This window comes from Solanum tuberosum, unplaced genomic scaffold, assembly GCF_000226075.1.
Source record: "Solanum tuberosum cultivar DM 1-3 516 R44 unplaced genomic scaffold, SolTub_3.0 scf00024, whole genome shotgun sequence".
In the NCBI taxonomy this organism is placed as follows: domain Eukaryota; kingdom Viridiplantae; phylum Streptophyta; class Magnoliopsida; order Solanales; family Solanaceae; genus Solanum; species Solanum tuberosum.
In genome coordinates, this window is record NW_006238950.1 from 1,870,492 (window position 1) to 1,888,102 (window position 17,611).

Consider the following 17,611-nt stretch of genomic DNA (forward strand, 5'->3'; position numbering starts at 1 on the left):
TTTTGCTAGATCTAGTTGGGGCATGTCCCAACATTTCTAGTCAGTTTAGAGGCTTATTTCAGACATAGTTAGATTCAGCTTAGTATTGAGTTAATATCTTCTTTGTATTAAACTCATCAGTTTTCATTTATCCCAGTTGTAGTATATGGGTATTCCCCATTTTTTCATTTTATTTATGATTTAGCTTCCGCATCAGTTTATTTTCTTTAGTATGCTCATGATCATGCCAGCAGGGTTAGCTTGGGATCACTTGTGGTCCTAGGTCCCGTGTCCGCGTGTCGGGGGTAGCTCGGGGCGTGACAATATTGATGTGGTGAGCTGATTTGCGTAGCTAAGAAAGGTACAACATATGCAACTTGATATCACTAATCCTTCCATAAACATGCGGCCATAGAAAAAATTCATTATAAACATTCCAACACTAGAAATTGCAGTATATTTTGTTGATTTCAGATACTAAACAGGGAGAAAATAAAATCTAAAAGCTTCAGTTCAAATACCTCTGGAAAGTACACTAAAAGGACTTTGTGTAACACCTCGGACTTCAAAAGAGCTAAATAGAAATTTGGGCAAGTTACCCATCAGTTTTTAGTATTGGATCAACTTCAAACGATCATATCTTTTAGAAAATAAAGAATTAGGTGGCCCATGAGCTACCAAATTGAAGGTCTTTGAGTCCTCTTTCCAACACCGCCAAATTTGTTGAATTTTGAAATCAGAGTAAAAAATTATGCTTGTTTGACGAAGCCTTTCTATTTAAGGCATTTCATTCATTTTAGGAAAGGGTATTTTGGTCTTTTCATTTCCCCACTAGGCCTAAAACATATTTTCACCAAAAATAAGGATCTAATATTATTTATACCACTTTTTCATGCTCCTAAACACTTATTTAGAGAGAAGTTTCAAGAAGAGAAAAAGGGCTATGTCCAATCGTTCTTCAAGACTTGCAGATTTTGCCAAGAACATCGTTCTTTCTAGGTATATAAGGCTTCTCACAGTCCAAATTGACGGCTCTACTCACTATTGACGTTTTCTTTGTTTTTTCAAGGATTCAACTTAGTTTAGGCCTGAGCTTTTCTGAATAGATCAACTTTTTATTGATTTTTTCTTTGTTGCTCAAGTGACAGATTCAACTTCGTTTCGGTTTGAGATTTTCTCAATAGATCAAATTTTAATTGAGTTTTCCTTTGCTGTTCAAGTGACAAATTCAATTTTGGTTAGGTTTGAGCTTTTGTCAAAGATCAATTTTTAATTGATTTTTCCTATGATGCTCAAGTGACAAATTCCATTCAGGTTAGATTTAAGCTTCTCTCAATAGATCAACTTTTTTTCTTATTGATTTTCCTTTTCTACAGATTCAAATCAGGTTAGGTTTGAGCTTCTCTCAATAGATCATATTTGTAAATTGATTTTCCTTTTTAGCTCAAGTGACAGATTCAACTCTGTTAAATTTAATTTATTTAATAGGAAAATACAATGTAAAGACAACATCTGGATAGAACAACTATATAAATAGAACTTGTTTAGGGAAAGTTTATTGAAAATAATAGGGTGATGTGGAGATTGAGAATAGTTTTGTTGTAATTGGGTTCTACAAGTTCAAGAAATAAAATGTGTTCGTTTGACCCCAAAAAATTAATATTGAATCAATAGATCAATTTTTAATCGATTTTTCTTTGTTTCTCAAGTGACAGATTCAACTTAGGTTAAGTTTGAGCTTCTCTTGATATATCAAAAGAAATATTCGTGATTTTTTCCTTTTTAGCTCAAGCGACAAATCAACTCAAGTTAGGTCTAAACTTTTCTCAATAGTTCAATTTTTTTAAAAGAACAATTGTTGTTCAGACTAGTTTGTGCACACCTTTACTATTACATCGAGTACCTGATATATCTCAGTAGCATAGGTACTTGGTAATTTTACCTACCAAGGTTCACCCAACATTTTTTTCTCATTGTTAGATTTGAACCTTGGTATTCACGCGCATCAGTGTGAATCAGTCAATCTTTTAGCACATTCCTTCTTGCTAGCAATATTATTTATATTCTTGTTCAATGAAACCTATGGAGTAGGGTTTAAAAGCTTTGTTCCAAGGTAAATTTCAGTGATGTAGTTTTACTCTAACCTTAAATGTTTTCTAATTTCTCATCAACTAAGTCAAATTAATTACCTAATTAGATTTGCAAAAAATATGAACGTGAGAACCCTAACCTTGTGTTATGAAAGAGTAACGGCTAAAGATGCTTGCAAAATATGTAGGAGTCTATAATTACACGACAATCATAGGTATAAATATAAAGATGCTTGATTAATATTCATTACTCGCCACTCAAAAGAACCTAAAAAGAAAAAGAACTAGTGTGTCCCCTTATTACAAGACACAACTTAGTACTAAATCCAATTCAAAGAGTAGAATCTAAAGCTTGGCTCATACTAGACCCAACTTACAAAGTAGGCACACATTATTCATAACTCGATAAAAATATATATCAACTTTGTACTAAATCCAATTTGAAGAGCACAAGATCTGAAAGCTTGTTCCAACTCAATAGATGTTACATCACTTGCTCATTGTAGGTTTTACTTAGAGATTGTACAACCTGAATCCTTTATCATTAAATTGAAATGTGTATATTTGTAGATACCCTAGGACTAGATAATCTAAACCTATCCAGTTGGCGCGTGGTACAAGATCTACTCGATATCAAGATATTTAGATGCAACCATTTCTTTTCCAAATGGTTATGAGAGGGTATTGACTATGTAGAAACAATTTTGTCAAATATTTTTTATAAAATAATCCTTAACTTGGACTGAACTTGCAACTAACCTCTGTAACTTTAATCCAGAAGTTCATTGCACAGAAGCTAAATTTGAATAATCATACTAAGGTAATGACTTTTTAAGCTGAATTCTAAATTTCTTTAACTTTATAAAATTCAGTTATTAACTAACTTAGCATTACTAATGCTTACTTAACAAAAAAAATTTGAATGATCTCGAATTAGAAAAATGAATCAAACATATAGGACAGTGAAACAAATTCTTGTTTAATACCACAAGAGATATGTTGGAAATATTGCCACAATACTGCTTTTCCACTAAAGCGTCTTTATAACATTTTGTGTAGGTAGATGTTTTTTGTTGTGGTGAAAAGCTGAATAGAGGTATGACGCTCTATGACATTCAACTTAGATGGAAGTCACACCTTCCCAATTTTGGAAAGGGAAAGGTAAAATGGGACTTGGAGAAGGTTGTGGTTCAGCTCGGTTACATCAGAAGCATGAAGCTTGAGATCCACCCGAAAAATATGAAGTGGCTACTGAAATCATGGTCAAAAGAAGTGAACTTTATCTCACAACAGACTTAAAGACTTATTAGTAGACAATTTTTGTACTTGTATAATAATAGCCTCAGAGCTATTAGTACTTTTCTCTGCTATGTTATTGGGAAACAATCTATGTTTCCTATCAAATATTATCGACTTCTATACCTATCATCTAATTGCATTGACTGCTTCATCTTTGCATCTCCCACCAATATGCAATATACAATTAGCAATTTTTTCAGAATGCATCTTGTTATTTTGGAGTTGATATGAAGTTTTGATGATTTAACTAACTTTGGGATCTAACAAGGGACCTAGTCGAGGAAAGACTAAGAGTTTCCGTACATGAAAAATACAAAATACAGTTTTTTAAAAGTTGTCAAACCTGTTGTGGTTGGTGCACGTCTTTTTAAAGCAGCATGATCTCAGCCAATAGCTTGGCTCCAAGGGTTTGTATCCATTTTATATGAGTCTCTTCTCCAATGACACAATCCAAGTTTTTAGCAAATAAAGTTTTGAATTCTGAAAATTCATAAGCTTGTAAAGAAAGAGTCATCTTCAAGGAAGACGATTGCTCAAACTCAACAAGGGACTTGATAGAGTGTTGAAGCGTCTTTTGTTGTATTTTGAGCTTTGTGTCTTGTGTTCTTATATTATAAATCTACTCCTAAGTTATAAATGGTAGTATGTTGATTGCTTGTCTAAGTCTTTAGTTTGAGTCAGATTAACTAGATGTAGTTAGTCAAATCATCTATGTTCTAGTCAAGCATCTATACATCATTGATTTAATGTTCTCTTGGGTAGAGTTGCCTAGGAATGTCAACTAGAGTTAGTTGATGTGTGGGTGCAGCAGAATTGATAATTGTTTCTTCTTTTATCTTTGAGATCTGAGTTGGTGGCTAGAGTTAGCCTTGTTGGGTTCTTGAAGTCTAGATCAACTAGAGTTAGATTTTTTAGTGGGCAATAGAGTTATTGCTTAGTGTCCTTTGTAGTAGAGTTGCTACAGTAAGGGGAGAGGCCGGGGTGGGGGGGGGAGGATTAAGAGTTTAATTCCTAGGTTACAAGAGTTTTTTATCTAAAGCTTTGCTCCATTTTGAGTGAAATGGAGTGTCTTGAAATCTGTGAGACAGGTCGTGGTTTTCTCTTCCCTTGAGCAAGGATGTTTCCACGTAAAATCTCTTGTGTCTGATTTACTTTAAGTTACTTATTTCCACACTGTTATTCTGTCAAGGGACCTGGACCATTGACTGATTGTGGACGCATACATTCTATCACATCTTATATAAAGTGGGGTTTTCTAATTCTCACTAATTTGTATCCGTTTACAGGGAGATGGAAGTGAGTCTATTCGATATTATTTTACCTATCAGATTTCATTATAAGAGTTGGTACCCCTCCATTTCTGTCATTTCTAGCCCATCCACTAGTGCTTGACATACAATTTGTGACTTAAAGACTCAATAGAAGCACAAATAGTCATATCAAATACTGATTATTTATGTATATATCGACATAACGATATTAATGATTATTTAAGATTTAAGTATTCAATTAATCATTAAGATATTGAACAAGTCTTATTATCATTAAAATGTATTCTTGTGTGGATAATATTCATTATCACTCTATCCGTAATTACTAATAACCACCATTAATGTCACGACCCACAACTACCCCCTAGATGTGACACGACGTACAAGGCTCCGAGAAGCCTCATACAAGCCTTATAGCATATCATAACATATGAACATAGGGAAAAGTGCAGAAATTTAAAACTTTTCTTTACAATCAAAGTCTTTTATAAAACAAGAGGGAGTCTATAACACTAAGTCTCAAACAATCTATAACACTTGAATACAATCTTAGGGACACAACCATTACAAAAGTCTAAAACATAAAAGAAAGACTTAAAAGACATAATGGTCAAGCCCTCGAATACTATATGAGGACTCACCAATCTTCATCTTCTTGATCTACTATGGTCCTAGCCACGAGGATAGAAGCTGATATCACCAAACCCTACACATATAGAAAATGTAGAAATATGGGTTAACACAAAAATGTACCTAAGTATGGAAGCCATGCATAAAAATCCTTAAAACATGCAAAACGGGACATTTTAGTTGAAACCAGCTATATGCCATCATCTTTGAAATAGTTGGGGAAAGTAGCTCATAAGATAACTCATGTACAATTCGTCATAGCTTAAATGATATCATCATAATCACGAGAATAGTCTCCAACATAAACATAATGCATACCCCAATCTTCACAAAACATAGTTCACACACATAGTTAAATACCAAGATCATCCCATCATAATAGAACCATCACATAAGTAATCCTAGGTTATACTTGTGTGTTGCATAGATAGGATCCCATAATCCTATCTACACTAAGTACCACTTTTAGGCTACCATGCTCATACTTATCATGCTTTAATCTCATCCATAGTCAATAATCATAGACAAGGAAACATTGATGTTCATAGCTTATAACAAGTAAAGTCACTATTGGCAACACTTCATATCATACATACATAAATTCATATATCTTCATAGCATAAGGAAACAACACCATAACGCCTTTCATGGTCTACTTGTGCAATGCATGAGTGAGTCTTATACCCCCACTCATACTAAGTAGAGTTCATTAAGAAGTCATAAGTGTAGTTCATGTTCATGTTCATAATTCATATAAAGCATGCATTAAATTATAAATTATCATATCATAGGAGAAACATGCCATGACCACTCTCAAAGCCTACTTGTGCAATGCATGAATGAAGTCCCATACCCCCACTAATACTAAGTAGAACCTCTTGAGGAACCATAGTACATAACTCATGTTATTGTTCATGGTTCATGTTCTTGTTCTTGTTCTTGTTCATGTATGGAAATAACCTTAAACGACATAAACCATGTGAGCTACATGGAATCCGGTGTCATGCCCCCACACCAAAAAGAGGTGTTCAACTTGCCTAAGGTAGAACTACATGTATTATCTTTTAAGTGGATCCACTAGTTAAAGACCTATGTGGGCACATAGTTATGGGATAGGGAGATTACTACTAGAAACTTGGACTACTAATGTGAAGGTTTCCATCTCATGAGATAACTGTTTTGGGAACCCGGACTACTAGCGTGAAGGAACCCATCTCATATTCCTATCCTCCCATCTCATATTCCTATCCTGTCGGTGCTAAGCATAATTCCCTTTAAGTTCATGTTTAGTCTTAACTTAAGTTCATGTTAATGGAAGGGTGACTTAACACTCAATCCAATACAACATCATGATATAGCTCATAGATTCATTAGGTGAGAATGACATTTCAACCTTAGAATCATTAATATGTGAGTAAACCTTTCACATCATGTTCATAGTGTGTTCATGAGAATAGCCTTTCAATAAACACAACAACATTATCATATTCATAGACATTTCATGCATAGTCATGTGTAAGGGTATGGGGTGAATGATCTTTCAACAGTACCACAATTACACAATAGTCATAGGATCTTCACTTTTAAAGTGAATCATGAGCTCATACACAATTCTTATCAACATGTACAAAGCCTCACAATTTGCCCTTCAAGGGCTATGAATCAACTAAACCCCAACATCTAGAATTACTACATTAGATAAGGGAAATATCATGATTCCATAACTCAATCAACACATTAGTCACATCATAGTCATGTTGCGTGTGTGTGATTGTCCTTTCAATGACACAACAACCACATTATCATCATAAACAATTCACTCTCAAAGTGTTCATAAAACATGCACATATTATCATAGTCATGCATACCCCTCTTCCCTTGCATTTAAGGATCATGCTAAGTCAACACATCTAGCATTCACCACATGAGACATAGACATACTCTTGACTCAAGTGAATCATTCATTATATGCATAAACTCATGTACTCATATTATATGTCATGTGGGTGAAGTCCTTCCACAATAATGTCATTTACAATTAAAAATACATAATAGCTTCCTTCTTTAAGCCTTAACATCCCTAACTTATTCATATTAGCTTTTACCATTAAATCCCTAGAAGTCATCTTCAAGCTACAAGGCTTACTCTCAAGCAATACCTCACATGATCATCATGTATACCTAATTCTCAAGGTAATCCAACTACATGTTTAATTATCAATCAATTATAGTCACATGGCATCATATAAACTCAATCAATACAAACGTAATCTAGTCACGTGCTTCCTTAATCAATCAACCCACATCATGAATTCACAACTTAGTAAATATGGAGGATTCATGGGTTCATGGAGGGATTTTATAATAATCAACAATTAATCATCAATTCAACCATAATACACCATAATCAACCATAAATCAATAATTGAAAACTTTTTGAAAGAGAACTCATGACTTAGATTGAAATTCTAGCTTTTGGGGGAAATTGGAAGCTTTGAAATCAAGGTTTGAAGGGACTCTATGGGTGGAAACTACCCATAGATGAAAAGCCACCATACCTTATGAAGATTTCCTCACGAAATTGAAGAGAAAAGGCTGCTCCTACACCCCTAGACTTGACCTTGTTCTTCTTTTTCTTCAATGGAGTTTCTAGAGAGAGAATATTTGGAGAGGAGGTGGTTTCTATTTTTGGGTTTTGGGAAATATGAGTTGTAAAAGGGTAGTTAATAGTTTAAAAAGCCTTAATTAAGTCTAAATAATCAATATAAACCGAACCCTAACTTAACTAACCACCCTAGGAATTTACCAAGTTGCCCCTCCCTTGGCCGAGATTGGATAGTCTATAGGTGCCACTCACTTCCACCTGACCCACGGACCGTGAGTGGAGTCACGCCCCATCCTGTAGGTTCCTGGTGGTGGCTGCAATTCTTCATTTGGGGGTCTTGACCTACGACCAAGCCCTATGGAGCGTGGATGGACCTACGCCTAGTAGGTATCATCCGTAGGTCCCAAGTTTTTGACAGCTTTTTTTTTGTTTCTTGGGGCAACCTTGGGGTTAGACTTTAGGGTCCTCCTCAAGGACCCTTGGTTGGTCCTTGGGGAGTCGCACCTTGACGTTTAACCCCTATACCCCTCAAACTAAGCTCGGGTAACCATTTTACAACATAAAACCTCACATCAAACTCAACAACAGACTCGTAAGGCTCTAGTTTCACCTACTAGTTTTCCGAGTCGTTACATTATCTCCCCCTTGGGAACATTCGTCCTTTAATGACACATTAAACATTTTACGGAATTAGGGACTCAAGACTAGCAGCCCATCATGCATGAAACATCTAAATGCACATAAACAAGGAGGAAACATCACTCCATCTCAATATATTCAATGCAACACATGAAGTATGAACTACATCTAGCAAGCCATTTATGCATGAGATTTTCATAACTAGTCATGTTCAAGGAGGAACTTCCATCTCCTAGTCACAACATGCTCAACATACTCTCATGGAGCTCATATGAAATTTACTCTCAAAAAGCATTTTATTCAAGGAGGAATTTCTCAACTCCAAACTAAAGCATGCTCATATATTCTTCTCCTGAAGTACAATAGGCATCTCTTACTCAAAGCACTACAACATGAGGAAAACAATTCACATAAACTCATTTTTTTTTCAAAACACAAGTTTTTATGAACATGCATTATATAAGGAAGTCATGGCAACACATAAGCACATAACAACATTGCTAGGTAGGCACACCATCTCCCCTTTGGGAGTGAGCCTATACAAACCCTTCTAAACATCATCTATAACATAATCATAGGAGGAACTACCTTTTCCAACTAAAGCAAGCTCAACACAACATTATGGAGCCAATATGCCATTTCATCAAAAGCATGACAAAGCATGTTTATCAAATCATCTCATGAAGTCAAATATGCCATCATCATACTAAAATGCACAATCATCATGAGGAACATATAAATCACGAAAAAACCATTTTATACAAAACAAGAATCTCTCAAGAACATGCATAACATAAGGAGATCATGGAAATTCTCTAAATCACACATGACTCATAAAACAAGCCCAAAAAAGGAACTCTTGGTCTCAAGATAGAATAGGAATAGAAGAGATGGATGAGGATATAGGGACTCTCAATCAATTTTGCTATCTAAGCACCTTATCTCCTCTTTGGGAGTAATCCCCTTACTAAGACCTCAAATACTACTCCCTTCAAACAATTCCAAAGCATCATCAAAACTCATTATAACCTTATCGGGTTCTAAAACCAATAGAGGTCTAATAACCATGCATCCAAACCCTACCAAGGTTAACAAGAGTAACTCTATGGAACAAAGAAATCATGGGACACATATAACATCCAAGACTCCACAATCATGAAACGAGTCAAGGAGGACTTATCATATTAATTAAGCTAGTGGAGGAATAGAAGGGAATATAAGGGTATTGGGATATCTCATTGGCCCTCGGCCTCCCAAGTAGCACCCTCAACTAAGACCCTTACTAAAATACCACTCCTCAACATTTTCATGGAAGCACTTCCTCACTCTTCTATTTCTTAACTTGCCGGTCTAAGATCCCAATCGATACTTCTAAATTAGAGAGGTTCTCATTAAGTAACTCTAGCTCACAAGCAACCTTACCAACACCACTCAAGGTCTCATAAGAGCCTACCAAACCAAGACTGAACTCCTCAAACTCACTACACCTCATAAGTGAGAATTTTGAGCCAATCCAAATCATGAACATCTAGAACACTCAACGACCTTTCTATCTAAGCACATTTCTTCCAATTCTAAGGTCGGAGCAAGTCATCACTCAACTTTTTCACCTTCATCACATAAGGTGATTCTAAACCATGGAGAATTTACACTTCTATCCTCTTTTAAATGAGTCTACTCACTCAACATCTCTAGGCATCACTTAAACAACACTATTCATCAAAACCTCCAACACATCATAAAACTCATTATGGCTAAGTTGGTTTCTACCAACAAACACATATAACCATAATTAAACCCATGTTTACTAAGGACAACATAAAATCTCATCATGTCCAATTTATCAAGTCACAAAAGACAAGTACTACCGGAATAGAAGTAAGCATGAAACACATACCAGGAGCAACATTAGGAGGACACTCTTGTTCACCTCTAGCTTGAAGAGCATCAGACCTAATTTTCTTCCTCTCTCTTCCCCTAGCGGTAAGTACTGGGCAATCACTCACTTTGGGGTCACTTCCACCATAACCATAACAACCTTCCATACCGGCTAAACACCTACCATAATGCTTTCTTCCACATATTTTTCAAGTAGGCTTAAGTAACACTGATTCACTATTGCTTCCTCTTTGAGGCTTAGGGTTAGACACCCTCTCCCCGCTAAACTTTGGGAGAAACTTAGAAGAACCTTGTCCAAAGGACCTCTCAAGAGAAGAATGATCATCATCTATCCTAATCGTCTTTTTATCCCTCAAACCTTCTTCAAGTTTCTTTTGCTCAATTTCAAAGGCATACACTACAAGACGAGAGATATTCATATTATGCTCAAACATGGCCATAGGACATTCTTTTACCACTAAATCAGACAATCCCGACACAAAATTACTCATTCCCGATTTGGGATCGAACACTAAAATTGGAACATACTTAGACAATTGAGTGAACCTTCACGTATATTCCTTAACACTCATATCACTTTGTCTAAGGTTGATGAACTAAAGTACCAAAGCTTCTCTCATCTCTAAAGGGAAGAACCTATCTAGAAAAGCACTCTTGAACCCTTCCCACTCTATAGCCCCCCATCCTACCGGTCTAGTCTCTTTCCATTGATCATACCATATATGTGCAACCCCTTTGAGTTGACAAGAAGCTAACTCCACCTTCTCTATCAAAGTTACTCTCATAAAGTCTAACACCTTAGAGACCTTCTCCACAAACTCTTGAGGATTTTCTTTCACCTTGGAGCCATAAAACTCCGGAGTATACCACCCAAAAAACTCCCTTACTCTAGAAACATACATCCCCCTTATTGGATTTGCCGGAGTTACAACCCCTCTATTGGCTTGCACCGTTAAGGCTTGAGCCAACAACTGGATAGCGGACCTAAACTCTGTGTGAGTCATATTCTCCCCTATAGGGTCAATTGGAGCTTGGAGAGGAGCTTGGAGGGGAACCTCCTGCTCCACATTATCTTCCTCATTCCTTTCAACGTAAGCCCTTGAAGTAGTCATATCCTGAAAACCATAGGGCACACATTAAGAGAAAAACCTAATAAAGCTAAATTCTATGGCACGACTTATAGAATGAAGAAGTGAAGTTTTCCTAACATCCGATAGCCTCCTATTCATAAATGTGGCGCGCTTCACATTTATGAACAAGACTCTACTAGACGTGGTTTGAGAGATCCCAAAACCATCCCAAAATCTTTTGCTCTGATACCATGTTTGTCACGACCCAAGGCTACCTACTTAGATGTGACACGACGTACAAGGCTCTGAGAAGCCTCATAGCATATCATAACATAAGAGCATAGGAAAAAGTGCGAAAATTTAAAACTTTTCTATACAATCGAAGTCTTTTATAAAACAAGAGGAGCTCTATAACACTATGTCTCAAACCATCTATAACACTAGAATACAATCTTAGGGACACAACCCTTACAAAAGTCTAAAACATAAAAGAAAGACTTAAATGATATAATGGTCAAGCCCTCGAATACTATGAGGACTCACCAATCTTCTTCTTCTTGATCTAATATGGTCCTAGCCACGAGAGTAGAAGTCGATCTCACCAAACCCTACACTTCTAGAAAATGTAGAAATATGGGCTAGCACAAAAATGTACTAAGTATAGAAGCCATGCATAAAAATCCTTAAAACATGCAAAAAGGGACATTTTAGTTGAAACCATGCTATATGTCAATTTGAACATCATCTTTGAAATAGTTGGGAAAAGTAGCTCATGAGACAACTAATGTACAATTCATTATAGCATAAAGTATATCATCATAATCACGAGCATAGTCTCCAACATAAACATAATGCATACCCCAATATTCACAAGACATACTTCACACACAAGTTAAATACCAAGATCATCTCATCATAATAGAACCATCACATAAGTAACCCTAGGTTATACTTGTGCGATGCATAGATAGGAACCTATAATCCTGTCTACACTAAGTACCACTTTGAGGCCACCATGCTCATACTTATCATGCTTTGATCTCATCCATAGTCAATAATCATAGACAAGGAAACATTCATGTTCATAGCTTATAACTCGTAAAGTAACTATTACCAACTCTCCATATCATACATACATACATAAATTCAGATATCTTCATAGCATAAGGAAACCACACCATAACCCCTTTCATGGTCTACTTATGCAATGCATGAGTGAAGTCCCATACCCCCACTCACACTAAGTAGAGCTTATTAAGAAATCAAAAGTATAGTTCATGTTCATGTTTATAATTCATATAAAGCATGCATTAACTCATAAATCATCATATCATATGAGAAAAGTACCATGACCACTCTTAAAGTCTACTTGTGCAATACATGAATGAAGTCCGATACCTCCACTCATACTAAGTAGAACCTCTTAAGGAACCATAGTACATAAATCATGTTCTTGTTCATGGTTCATGTTTTTGTTCTTGTTCATGTAGGGAAATAGCCATAACCGACATAGACCATGTAAGCTACATGGAATCTGGTGTCATGCCCCCACACCGAAAAGATGTGTCCTACTTTCTTAAGGTAGGACTACATATATTATCTTTTAGGTAGATCCACTAGCCAAAGACCTATGTGGGCACATAGTTATGAGATATGGAGATTGCTACTAGAAACCCGGACTACTGACGTGAAGGTTTCCATCTCATGAGATAACTGTTTTGGGAACCTGGACTACTAGTGTGAAGGTATCCATCTCATATTCCTATCCTCTCGGTGCTGAGCATAATTCCCTTTAAGTTCATGTTAAGTCTTGACTTAAGTTCATGTTTATGGAAGGGTGACTTAACACTCAATCCAACACAACATCATGATATAGCTCATAGATTCATTAGGTGAGAATGACATTTCAACCTTAGAATCATTAATATGTGAGTAAACCTTTCACATCATGTTCATAGTGTGTTGATGAGAATAACCTTTCAATCAATACAACAACATTATCATCTTCATAGACATTTCATGCATAGTCATGTGTAAGGGTATGGGGAAAATGATCTTTCAACAATACCACAATTACAAAATAGTCATAGGATCTTCACTTTCTAAGTGAATCATGAGCTCATACACCATTCTTATCAACATGTACAAACCCTCATAATTTTCCCTTCAAGGGCTATGAATCAACTCAACCCTAACCTCTAGAATTACTACATTAGATAAGGGGAATATCATGATTCCATAACTCAAACAACACCTTAGTCACATCATAGTAATGTTCATGCATGGGGTGTGTGTGTTATTGTCCTTTCAATGATACAACAACCACATTATCATCATAGAAACTTCACCCTCAAAGTATTCATAAAACAAGCACATAATATCATAATCATGCATACCCCTCTTACCTTGCATTTAAGGATCATGCTAAGTCAACAAATCTAGCATTCACCACATGAGACATAGACATACTCTTAAATCAAGTGAATCATTCATTATATCCATAAACTCATGTTCTCATATTATAGGTCATGTGGGTAAAGTCCTTCCACAATAATGTCATATACAATTCAACATATGTACATAATAGCTTCCTTGTTTAAGCCTTAACATCCCTAACTTATTCATATTAGCTTTTACCATTAAAGCCCTAGAAGTCATCTTCAAGCTACCAGGCTTACTCTCAAGCAATACCTCACATGATCATCATGTATACCTAATTCTCAAGGTAATACAACCACATGATTAATTCTCAATCAATTATAGTCACATGTCATCATATAAACTCAATCAGTACAAATATAATCTATTCACATGCTTCCTTAATCAATCAACCCACATTATGAATTCACAACTTAGTAAATATGGGGGATTCATGGGTTCATGGAGGGATTTCATCATAAATCAACAATTAATCATCAATTCAACCATAATATACCATAATCAACCATAATCAACCATAAATCAATAATTGAAAACGTTTTGAAAGAGAACTCATGACTTAGATTGAAACCCTAGCTTTTGGGGGAAATTGGAAGCTTTGAAATCAAGTTTTGAAGGGACTCTATGGTTGGAAACTACCCATATATGGAAAGACACCATACCTTATGAAATTTACTCACGAAATTTAAGAGAAAAGGCTGCTCCTTCACCCCTAGACTTGACGTTGTTCTTCTTCTTCAATGGAGCTTCTAGAGAGAATATTTGGAGAGGAGGTGGTTTCTATTTTTGGGTTTTGGGAAATATGAGTTGTAAAAGGGTAGTTAAAAGTTTAAAAAGCCTTAATTAAGTATAAATAATCAAATAAACCGACCCCTAACTTAACTAACCACCCTAGAAATTTACCAAGTTGCCCCTTCCTTGGCCGAGATTGGGCAGTCTACAGGTGCCACTCATGCCTACCTAACCCACGGATCGTGAGTAGTGGCACGCCCTATCCTGCAGGTCCGTGGGTGGTGGCTGGAACTATACATTTGTGGGTCTTGACCTACGACCAATCCCTACGGGGTATGGATGGACCTACGCCCTGTAGGTCCCATCCGTAGGTCCTATGTTTTTGACAGTTTTGTTTTTTTAATTCTTGGGGCAGCCTTGGGGTTAGACTTTAGGGTCCTCCTCAAGGACTCTTGGTTGGTCCTTAGGGAGTCTTACCTTGACGTTTAACCCCTAAACCGCTCAACCTAAGCTCGGGGAACCATTTTACAACATAAAACCCCACATCAAACTCAAAAACACACTCGTAAGGCTCTAGTTTCACCTACTAGTTTTCCGAGTCGTTATAAATTACCATCTCTTTCATCACAACCACCTCCACCATTATTGGTGTAAATCACCAACCACCATTGGCAACCAGCATCACTCACAACCACTTTATACAAGCTCATTCAAAGGCAAATACCATTACACGTTCTATCAGACAAAATACTTATTGAACTTGATGTTTGGTGAAAATTTATAATATACTTATTGGTTTGAACCCCTATTATATGTTTTGACCAAGGCACAATTGTTGAGTTAAAAAATGACCATGAGCTAGATTTTATTCTTATAGCTTCATATTACCTATCCTCTAGGAAGAGCCTCGTAACATTATACTTGTGGTGATTAGGAATACAAGGTGGGGTTACGATGATGCTTTATATCTTGGCAAAAATTTTAACTTGCTCCGCCCCATTTTTTTTAGCATATTACTATATTTATAACCACCCAATCCCACATGGCTCACACTATACAATTTAGTATTATTATTTTTTTACTCACCTACCACTTCATAACCACCACTACTATCAACCACTACCATTATTGCAGTCAATCCCTGCTACTAACAACCAAGTCCACCATCATAACTAGCACCGCCACCAACTATTGCCAACAATGTCAACCACCACACATTCTTCAACCACCATAGCCATTAACCACCAACCTATTTTTTAGTAGTGTGGGCTGATTTTTTGGTTGCCCCTACCTGATATTGATGGTATTGAACTCTGATAAAGATTTAAGAAGTCAAAGTGTTTATTTTCTTAAAATTATATTTATTTTAGATAATTGAGGTGTTTGATCAAAATATAGGGAAAAAATGGGCACTACAAATTATCTCTCCCAAAATATTATTTACAAAAGCATTTTAGACACAAATCAATTTTCAAATAAGTAGATTTTGAAAGTCTGATCAAACAATATTTTACTACTAATAGCTTGTGAAAAGTAAAATTGATTTGCGCATCCCCCTATTCCGATACATAATTTTGAAAGCTCAGCCAACAGTCTATCACTAATAGCTTGCTTGGTCAAACTTTTGGGAAGCCAAAACTAATTATTTTTTAAAAAAGATGTTTATCTTATACCATCTTATTGGTTTAATTAGGTCATAATTAGTGGCTAATTCAGCATGTGCATGCAGTAGTATGATAATAGATTAGTTGTTGACAAATGCAACTATATCCAAATAAGTGAGTGAAAGATGACGTGATACATGTAAATATTATTCGTGTTCAATGTTCATACCATTTTAAACAGTTAAAAATTAACATAAAAATTTACATCAATTGCTAGAAATACATATTTCTTGCATTTATTATATAGGTGAAATCCTAATTTGAAATCTATGAATTTCTACAATATATAGAGACTCTAAATTAATACTACAATAATAAATTAATGCTAGCTTAAAGTTTGTGTCATTTTCTTTATACACGCTCGTTCGAAGGGAAATAGCATTGCACGTTCTATCATACAAAAATACTTACCGAACTTGAGTTTGGTGCAAATTATATTATACTTATTGGTTTGAACCCCTACTAAATGTTTTGACCATCGTTGAGTTCAAAATGATCATGAGCTAGATTTGCTTCGTCTAGCTTCATATTACCTATCATCTAGGAAGAAGCCTCGTAACATTATACTTGTGGTGACTAGTATGAATAAACTGAAATCCTCTCGATTGACATTGATGATGCAAGAATTAGAATGAAGAAGATGAATAAGAACTCGAAAACAAAACAATGGTGTAGAGAGAAATCGTGGTGGAAAAGAGAAAAAATATCTTGCATAGAATCGAATGTGTGTGATGTGTTACACTTATAGAAATGTACAGATCATTGCCAGCTTACATATAATCAATCTATTAACTAACTGATTACTTAACTAACTAACAAAAATTAGTTATGCTAAGTTGTAACCTTCAACTAGGAATACGGTGATGGGGTTACGATGATGTGTTATAACTTGGTAAAAAGTGTTAACCTGCTCTGCCCCGTTTTTTTTCTTTTTACCAAATTACTCTATTTATAACCACCCCAACCCACATGGCTCACTCTATACAATTTAGTATTCTTTTTTTTAACATATAACTCGCCTACCACTTCATCTTGCTTTTGATATTAAAAAAAATAGTTGTATCCTGCATAAAACTCTCTTCCACCACCCTGATTATGAGTTTCTCACAACGCACCACCTTCCCACTACCATATTTTTTTTTAATGGTGATTAGCTTTTCACAAAAAAAATGAGGGAAATGGAAAGGAGATTACAAGATGTGGAGTCAAACTCTCATCATGATGAAAGTTCATGTAGCCAACCAACTGCACTACCAAAATTCCTCTCTAAATGATCTACGATGCTTTAATTTCC